The sequence below is a fragment of the Bubalus kerabau genome, chromosome 6 (genome assembly GCF_029407905.1).
Source record: "Bubalus kerabau isolate K-KA32 ecotype Philippines breed swamp buffalo chromosome 6, PCC_UOA_SB_1v2, whole genome shotgun sequence".
Lineage (NCBI taxonomy): Eukaryota > Metazoa > Chordata > Mammalia > Artiodactyla > Bovidae > Bubalus > Bubalus kerabau.
The window spans coordinates 7,382,356-7,388,974 of NC_073629.1; the positions used below are offsets into that span (position 1 = coordinate 7,382,356).

The window sequence follows — 6,619 nt, forward strand, 5'->3', positions numbered from 1 at the left end:
ACCTCCCACACGGAGGATTGCGAAAGCGCGTTGGCCAACGCAATCGAAAGCGCGGAACACCAGGGGCGGGCCTGGCGTGTCCTCTGACCTGGGGCTGCTGTTTCGTCTTGAGTTGGCCAGATAGGCAGGGGCCTAAGAGTTGGCCAGATACGCAGGGCCCTGACCGTCTTTTCTGTTTTCTCGTGGTTTACGTCCCATGCACATGAAGCAGGCCCATTTACTTTTGCATAAATAAGCACACACACACAAATAGAAAATGCAAGCGAATGTATTAGGTAGCCCGAGGAAATGAAAAGCGCGCCATTGAAACTGAGCCCGCACATCAGTTTTGTGTGACTGGTCTTAACCTCCCTGGGCCTCCGTATATGACAGGAAAATGGTCTTTGGGCTGGCTGACCTCCAAGGCCCTCCAAGGCAGGGCAACTGTTTATAATTGGGTGCGTACCATATATCTTTGTGTGGATGTGCCCCGCAGATAATATGCTTGGCATATAACAGCTGTGTTTACGTGTAGCACAGCTTTTGCAAGAAGTCCAATATGTTGAAATATCAAAACATCTAGATTTAACGAAACACCTGACAGAAATTCAGCTACTTAGGTGCCTTTCTTCTGCCTTCTTGAGTGAAAATGCCTTTTAATTTTATCAATTTCAAAATTATCCACTGCATTAAGTAACAGAAAAATTTACACCAGATAAGTACTGCTGGTAGTAATACATTCAGGAGGTTGAATATTCTATAGTTCATCATCCCAGAATGTCATCCATTTGTTTGAAACATTTATAGTACAGTAGTTATGAATATGACATCTACAGACAGAATTCCAACTTCTTTGTTGCTTGGAATCTTTGGCAAGATGATTAACTCTTACTCATCAGTTTTCTTATCTATAAAATATAGACAATAATAAAAATGCCCCTTAAGGTTGTTGTGAGAACTAAATCAGTCAATACAATAACAGAATATAGAACAGAGTAAACAATAAATTTTAATTGTTTTTATATGAGTGCACATGCTGTCAGGTCCTGGAAACCTTAATATACTTCTCATCATTTGGAAAACCTTCCATTGTTTGGATCCCTGATACTATAAAGAACATTTCTCTTAAACCTTTCATAACTAAGAACAAAATTGCTCCCATTAATGTTTATAATAGTTCATTTGAAACACTTGAGTTGGGACTAGTTCTACCTTTTTTTTTTAAATAAATGAACTCTTTACTAATGATTTTTCTCTTTATTCATTCATCTAAAATTAATAGAATGCCTATAATACTCCAGACACTATTATAGAGTCTTGTTTAAAGATATTTTTCTTTTAAAAAATATTTATTTTTATTTATTTATTTGTTTGGCTGCCCTCCGTTCTGGTTGGGCATGCAGAATCTTTCATTGCAGCATGCAGCATCTTTTTGAAACATTTTGGCTTTGCTGGGTCTTCGTTGTGGTGCAAGGGCTCTTCATTGGTTCGTGCGGGCTTCTCTTGTTGCAGAACAGAGGCTCTAGAGCTTGAGGGCTCACTACTTAAGGCATGCAGGTTTCTCTCTAGTTGTCCCGCAGCATGTAGGATCTGAGTTCCCCAACCAGGTATCGAACCCACATCCCCTGCATTGGAAGGTGGATCCTTAACCACTGGATCGCCAAAGAAGCCCTATAAAGTGTTTATCTTTTAATTTTTACCATACTCATGTGAGCTAATTACAAATATGGAAAGGGAGTGAGACTAGAATAACCTCTTAAGATTGGAATTGAAGTTAGCATGAACTCATGATTATTCATCCAAATACAGAAATTGGCATAGATACATGTGCATATGTGGTAGAACTGTATATTTGGGGCAGTGGGTAAACTATCAGTTAGTGAATTTGGGTAACAGGTATATGAAACTTTATACTGCTCAACAATTTCTCCATAAGGCTGAAATTACATACAAATTTTGAAGTTCAAAAAATTAGAATACAACTAATGCTGGGTCGTCATTGTCAGTCCAAAAATCTTTATCCTGTGGCGCATTCAACCCTGGAAGAAAGGACCAAGGGTGAGAGACTCCATCACAAGCCCTCCTCCACCGGGTTGGAAAGCCACATCACTTGGGAAGCTGTAAATGCCACCCAGTGCTGTTTTGGGTGGCAGTTGTGCTCCCCTGGGACAAGAATAATGCTAGGAAAGTGTTTTTCTCTAATTCTCAACCTTCCAGTTGAAAACAGTGAGGCTTAGATGAGGGGTGTGGGAACATATTGTGCAGAGTGGGAAATGGCCTGGAACCCCTTTTATATGTCTGGCCCTGAGGTTGAACTATTCTCTTAAGAACAAACTGACACATTTTTTTCAGCATTCAATCAAGAACAAACAGGTGCTTATTCAGAATATGTTTATTAGGTAGTTCTGTGCGGGTCCTTGTGATGGAAACCATGGGGAATCAAAAGCTAGGGTGTCTGGGTCTCCAGGGAATATGTAGTGCAAAAGTAAGCATGGGGGAGAGATTCCTTTTCCAGGACAGGGGCTGTAAGTGCCATGGGGAATGCACACATGAAGGATTTCAGAGCTCAGAGGAGGGAGAGAATAAAAAAATGAAGACATTTCTTAAAAGAACATGCATTCAATAGAGTTTTAGAGAGAGCTAGGAGGTGAGACAGAGAAGGCAATGGCAACCCACTCCAGTACTCTTGCCTGGAAAATTCCATGGACGGAGGAGCCTGGTAGGCTGCAGTCCATGGGGTCGCGAAGAGTCGGACACGACTGAGAGACTTCCCTTTCACTTTTCACTTTCCTGCATTGGAGAAGGAAATGGCAACCCACTCCAGTGTTCTTTTCTGGAGAATCCCAGGGATGGCAGAGCCTGGTGGGCTGCCATCTATGGGGTCAGACAGAGTCGGACACAACTGAAGCGACTTAGCAGCAGCAGCAGCAGAGGTGAGAAGCCTCACTCTCTACAAAGGCTACCCCTAGGTTTTCAGCCTAGGCTGAAGATGAGATGGTTATTTGTGTTCATACTGGCAACACCTGATGCCTCCTCAGCAGAAGAAACCATGGGATTTGTACTTAGAGAAGTTAGCAGGCAAGAGATCTACATAGAAAATGGTACTAAGTAAACTGTGAAATCAGAAGAGGGGTGTTTTAAATGGGCTATTATCACACACATTCAAAAATTCAGAAGTCAACAGAAGGTCTTATGTTTTGTCTTTCAGGGACAATGGGATTTTGGTGACTATGGAGTGCTTTTTTTCTAAATTTACTAAAGTGAAAATTGACATTTAAGAGAATATATATTTTTAATTTTAGAAAAGCAGATATGTTACTTAATAACTAAAGAGGCTATTTGCCTGCTTGTTTTTCCCTGCAGTCATGTCAGATATGTGCCAGCCTGTCCATACTTCCTTCTGTTGTACAGTGAGTGAGGACCCACGCAGACTTTTCAGACAGTAGGCTGGTATTAGCAAGCATACACCAGAGTCCTCCCTTCACTGTCCTGAACGTGAAGGCCTCAGCAAGGCTGTTGAACAACTAAAAGCACCAAGGTTACTTCCCAGCAGTTGATCAGCACTAGGAGCCTCTGGCTTAGCTCAAGGCTCAGTTTGAAGACAAGCCTGAGCATATCATTAGATCACTATTTCCAAGAGGTAAACAAATGAGCAGTGGAGGAGTTAGGACTCTAACTTTCCTGTTGACAGTTTCCTAGGACTTGAACACTTTATTCTCACTTGGAATCATCCTGACTTAGCTCATCACTCCTCCCACTCTCTAAATTTTCTGTAGTTCAGGGTGTGTTTTGAAATATTATGAAATAACGAATGCACCCTGTTAAACTTTTTTTACTCAAAGTACAGCCCCTCTAAACTGACTATAATCTAGGAATAAATAACAGAAAGAAATGAACCTGGAGAGAGTAGATGAGAGTGTTGGTATGTAATACTTACAGAGATACACAGCCTCAGGACTCCAAATTGAGTAGGCTGTTATGGTGTGGGAGAATGGAGTTTAAATTCCCTTCCAGTGCTGTTAGCCAGAGATTGTCTGGTCCATCTCCCTTAATTCATAGAAAAGGAAACAATGAGACCTCCCTGGCAGTCCATTGGAAGACTCCATGCTTCCACCACAAGGGGCACAGGTTCAATCCCTGGTCAGGGAACTAAGATCCTGCATGCCATGCAGCATAGACAAAAAAATGAATCATTGAATGAATAAATAAATAAATCCCCCCTAGAGTTAAGAACCAGAACCAGTATTAGAAGCCTATCACTGTATAATAGGGGTTTGCTGGATTTAATGAATGGAAAAATTATCCAATCACTAAAAACATCAATCACCATAATAAATGTTTGGAGTATCTCTTCAAGCCAAATGGCTCTCTGCCATTCTGAGTGGTCAATTTAATGCCCACTCTTGGAAGGCCACTTGACTGGGATATTTCTAATGCACAGTGGGGCTGTCCTCAGGGGAAATTCCACAGAAACTTAGCCTAGAATGGCATCTGGACAGCAACAAAACCAGAACTGTAACATATTTTGTTCTAAACCTGTCTCACCACCTATCTGGTCATTGTTTTTTTATGCCTCTCAACTCAATGTAAATGACAAACACAAGGGACAGTATTATTCTTTTTGGAGGTATCTCCTAGTCACCTGTTCTTTCCTTATGAACCTACTATAGCTGAAATTTACCTTATATCTTCCAGGTAATATCTTTAAGGAAAAGATAAAAATGACATGTCACATCCAGGAAACCTCAGGCACAGTAGAAGTTCCTCACATTTTTTTGTTCCGGGCTTCACATCTCCACCTGTGTTACTTAATATTAATAGAAAAAAAGACCTAAAATCATAAAACTCTCTGATAGTATCAACTGGCATGGCATCAAAATTGAACTACAAAATGCAGTGTCAAAACTTATTTCGTTCTCAGAGCTGCTGGGTGACTATTTCTTGTATCTCTCAATAGCATTCATTTATTCATTCACTTTGTTTTTGGTCACTTAGCATAAGAGGTAAGAATACGGACTCTGAAGCCAATGAGCATGAGTTTGAGTCCTATTTAGTTACTTAATGACCTTGAACTGAGTTAGTTGATGTCTCTGTCCCTTACCTCCCAATCTGTAAAATGGGGATAATGTTAACACCTACCTACTAGGGTTGCTGTGGGGATTAATATTTTTAAACTGCTTAGAGCAGTTTCTGACTCAGAATAAGAGCTCGGTAAGTTTTGTTTAAAAAATAATATGTACTCAGTGTGGTTTACTGTGTACCGAGTATCAGGATGAGAATGCTGCAGTGAGCAGACTCTAAAGTGACTCTGTGACCCCCACCTCCCGGATGTGTAATTCCCTCCCCTTCAGGGTGGGCGGAACCTGTGACTCACTTCTAACAGAATATGGAAAAGGTGATGAGATGATCATTCCCATGAATACACTATGCTATATGCCACAGTGTAGGGATGCCACACCAATTATGAGGCTGTATTACTTAAGGCGTTTTGCTAGCAGACGTACTTTCACTTTCCTACTGGCCTTGAAGAAACGAACTATGTTGACAGCTGCCTACAGAGAGGGCCACACGGCAGGGAGCTTCACACATGTTCTTGGAGCTGGGAGCGGCCTCCAGCCAGCAAAGATACAAACAAACAAAAATCCAGAAATGCGCAGTCCTACGGTCATAAGGAAATAAATTCTGCTAAAAATTGACAGCTTGAACGTGGACTCTACTCCAGTTGAGCATCCAGAATGCAGCCCATCTGACACCTTGATTGCAGTCTAGTGAGACCTTGAAGCATAAAGATAACCCTTGGCCAACATCTTGATCACAGCCTTTTGAGAGACCCTGAACCAGATGCCCCAAGGAGCTGAATAAGTTGGAGAAAAACACACAACCATTCTGACTGGAGTCACTTTAAATTCATAGTGAAAGTCACTCAGTAATGTCCGACTCTCTGCAACCCCATAGACTACAGACTGCCAGGCTTCTCTGTCCAGGGAATTCTCCAGGCAAAAATACTGGAGTTGGTAGCCATTTCCTAATCCAGGGGGTCTTCGTGACCCAGGAATCAAGCCTACGTGTCCTATACTGCAGCAGATTCTTTACCGCTAAGCCACTGGGGAAGCCCAACTATGCAAACACCATACACTATACTTCTTTAGTCTTTGCAATTCTTCCAGATAACTGTTTCACTTTGCACTTCTTCTTGATAACCATTAATTCTGAAGAAGCTGAAGTTGAATGGTTCTATGAAGACCTACAACAGCTTCTAGAACTAACACCAAAAAAAAAATGTCCTTTTCATCATAGGGACTGGAATGCAAAAGTAGAAAGTCAAGAGATACCTGAAGTAAGAGGCAAATTTGGTCTTGGAGTAAAAAATGAAGCAATGCACTGGTCATAGCGAACACCTTCTTCCAACACAAGAGACAGCTCTACACATGGACATCACCAGATGGTCAATACCAAAATCAGATTGATTATATTCTTTGCACCCGAAGATGGAGAAGCTCTCTACAGTCAGCAAAAACAAGACCGGGAGCAGACTATGGCTCAGATCGTGAACTCCTTGTTGCAAAATTCGGATGTAAATTGAAGAATGTAGGGAAAATCACTAGACCATTCAGGTATGACCTAAATCAAATCCCTTACG

General features: G+C 41.4%; 1 long non-coding RNA gene across 1 annotated transcript; it reads right to left on the reverse strand.

Moving 5' to 3' along the window:
* Positions 1-1,835: 1,835 nt before the first annotated feature.
* On the reverse strand, positions 1,836-5,532 carry LOC129655916 (uncharacterized). The gene is made up of 3 exons (XR_008716138.1): positions 5,484-5,532; positions 3,917-4,786; positions 1,836-2,018 (listed from the first exon to the last, which is right to left on the reverse strand). It is a non-coding gene; the product is annotated as an uncharacterized LOC129655916 (long non-coding RNA).
* Between the last annotated feature and the right edge of the window lie 1,087 nt (positions 5,533-6,619).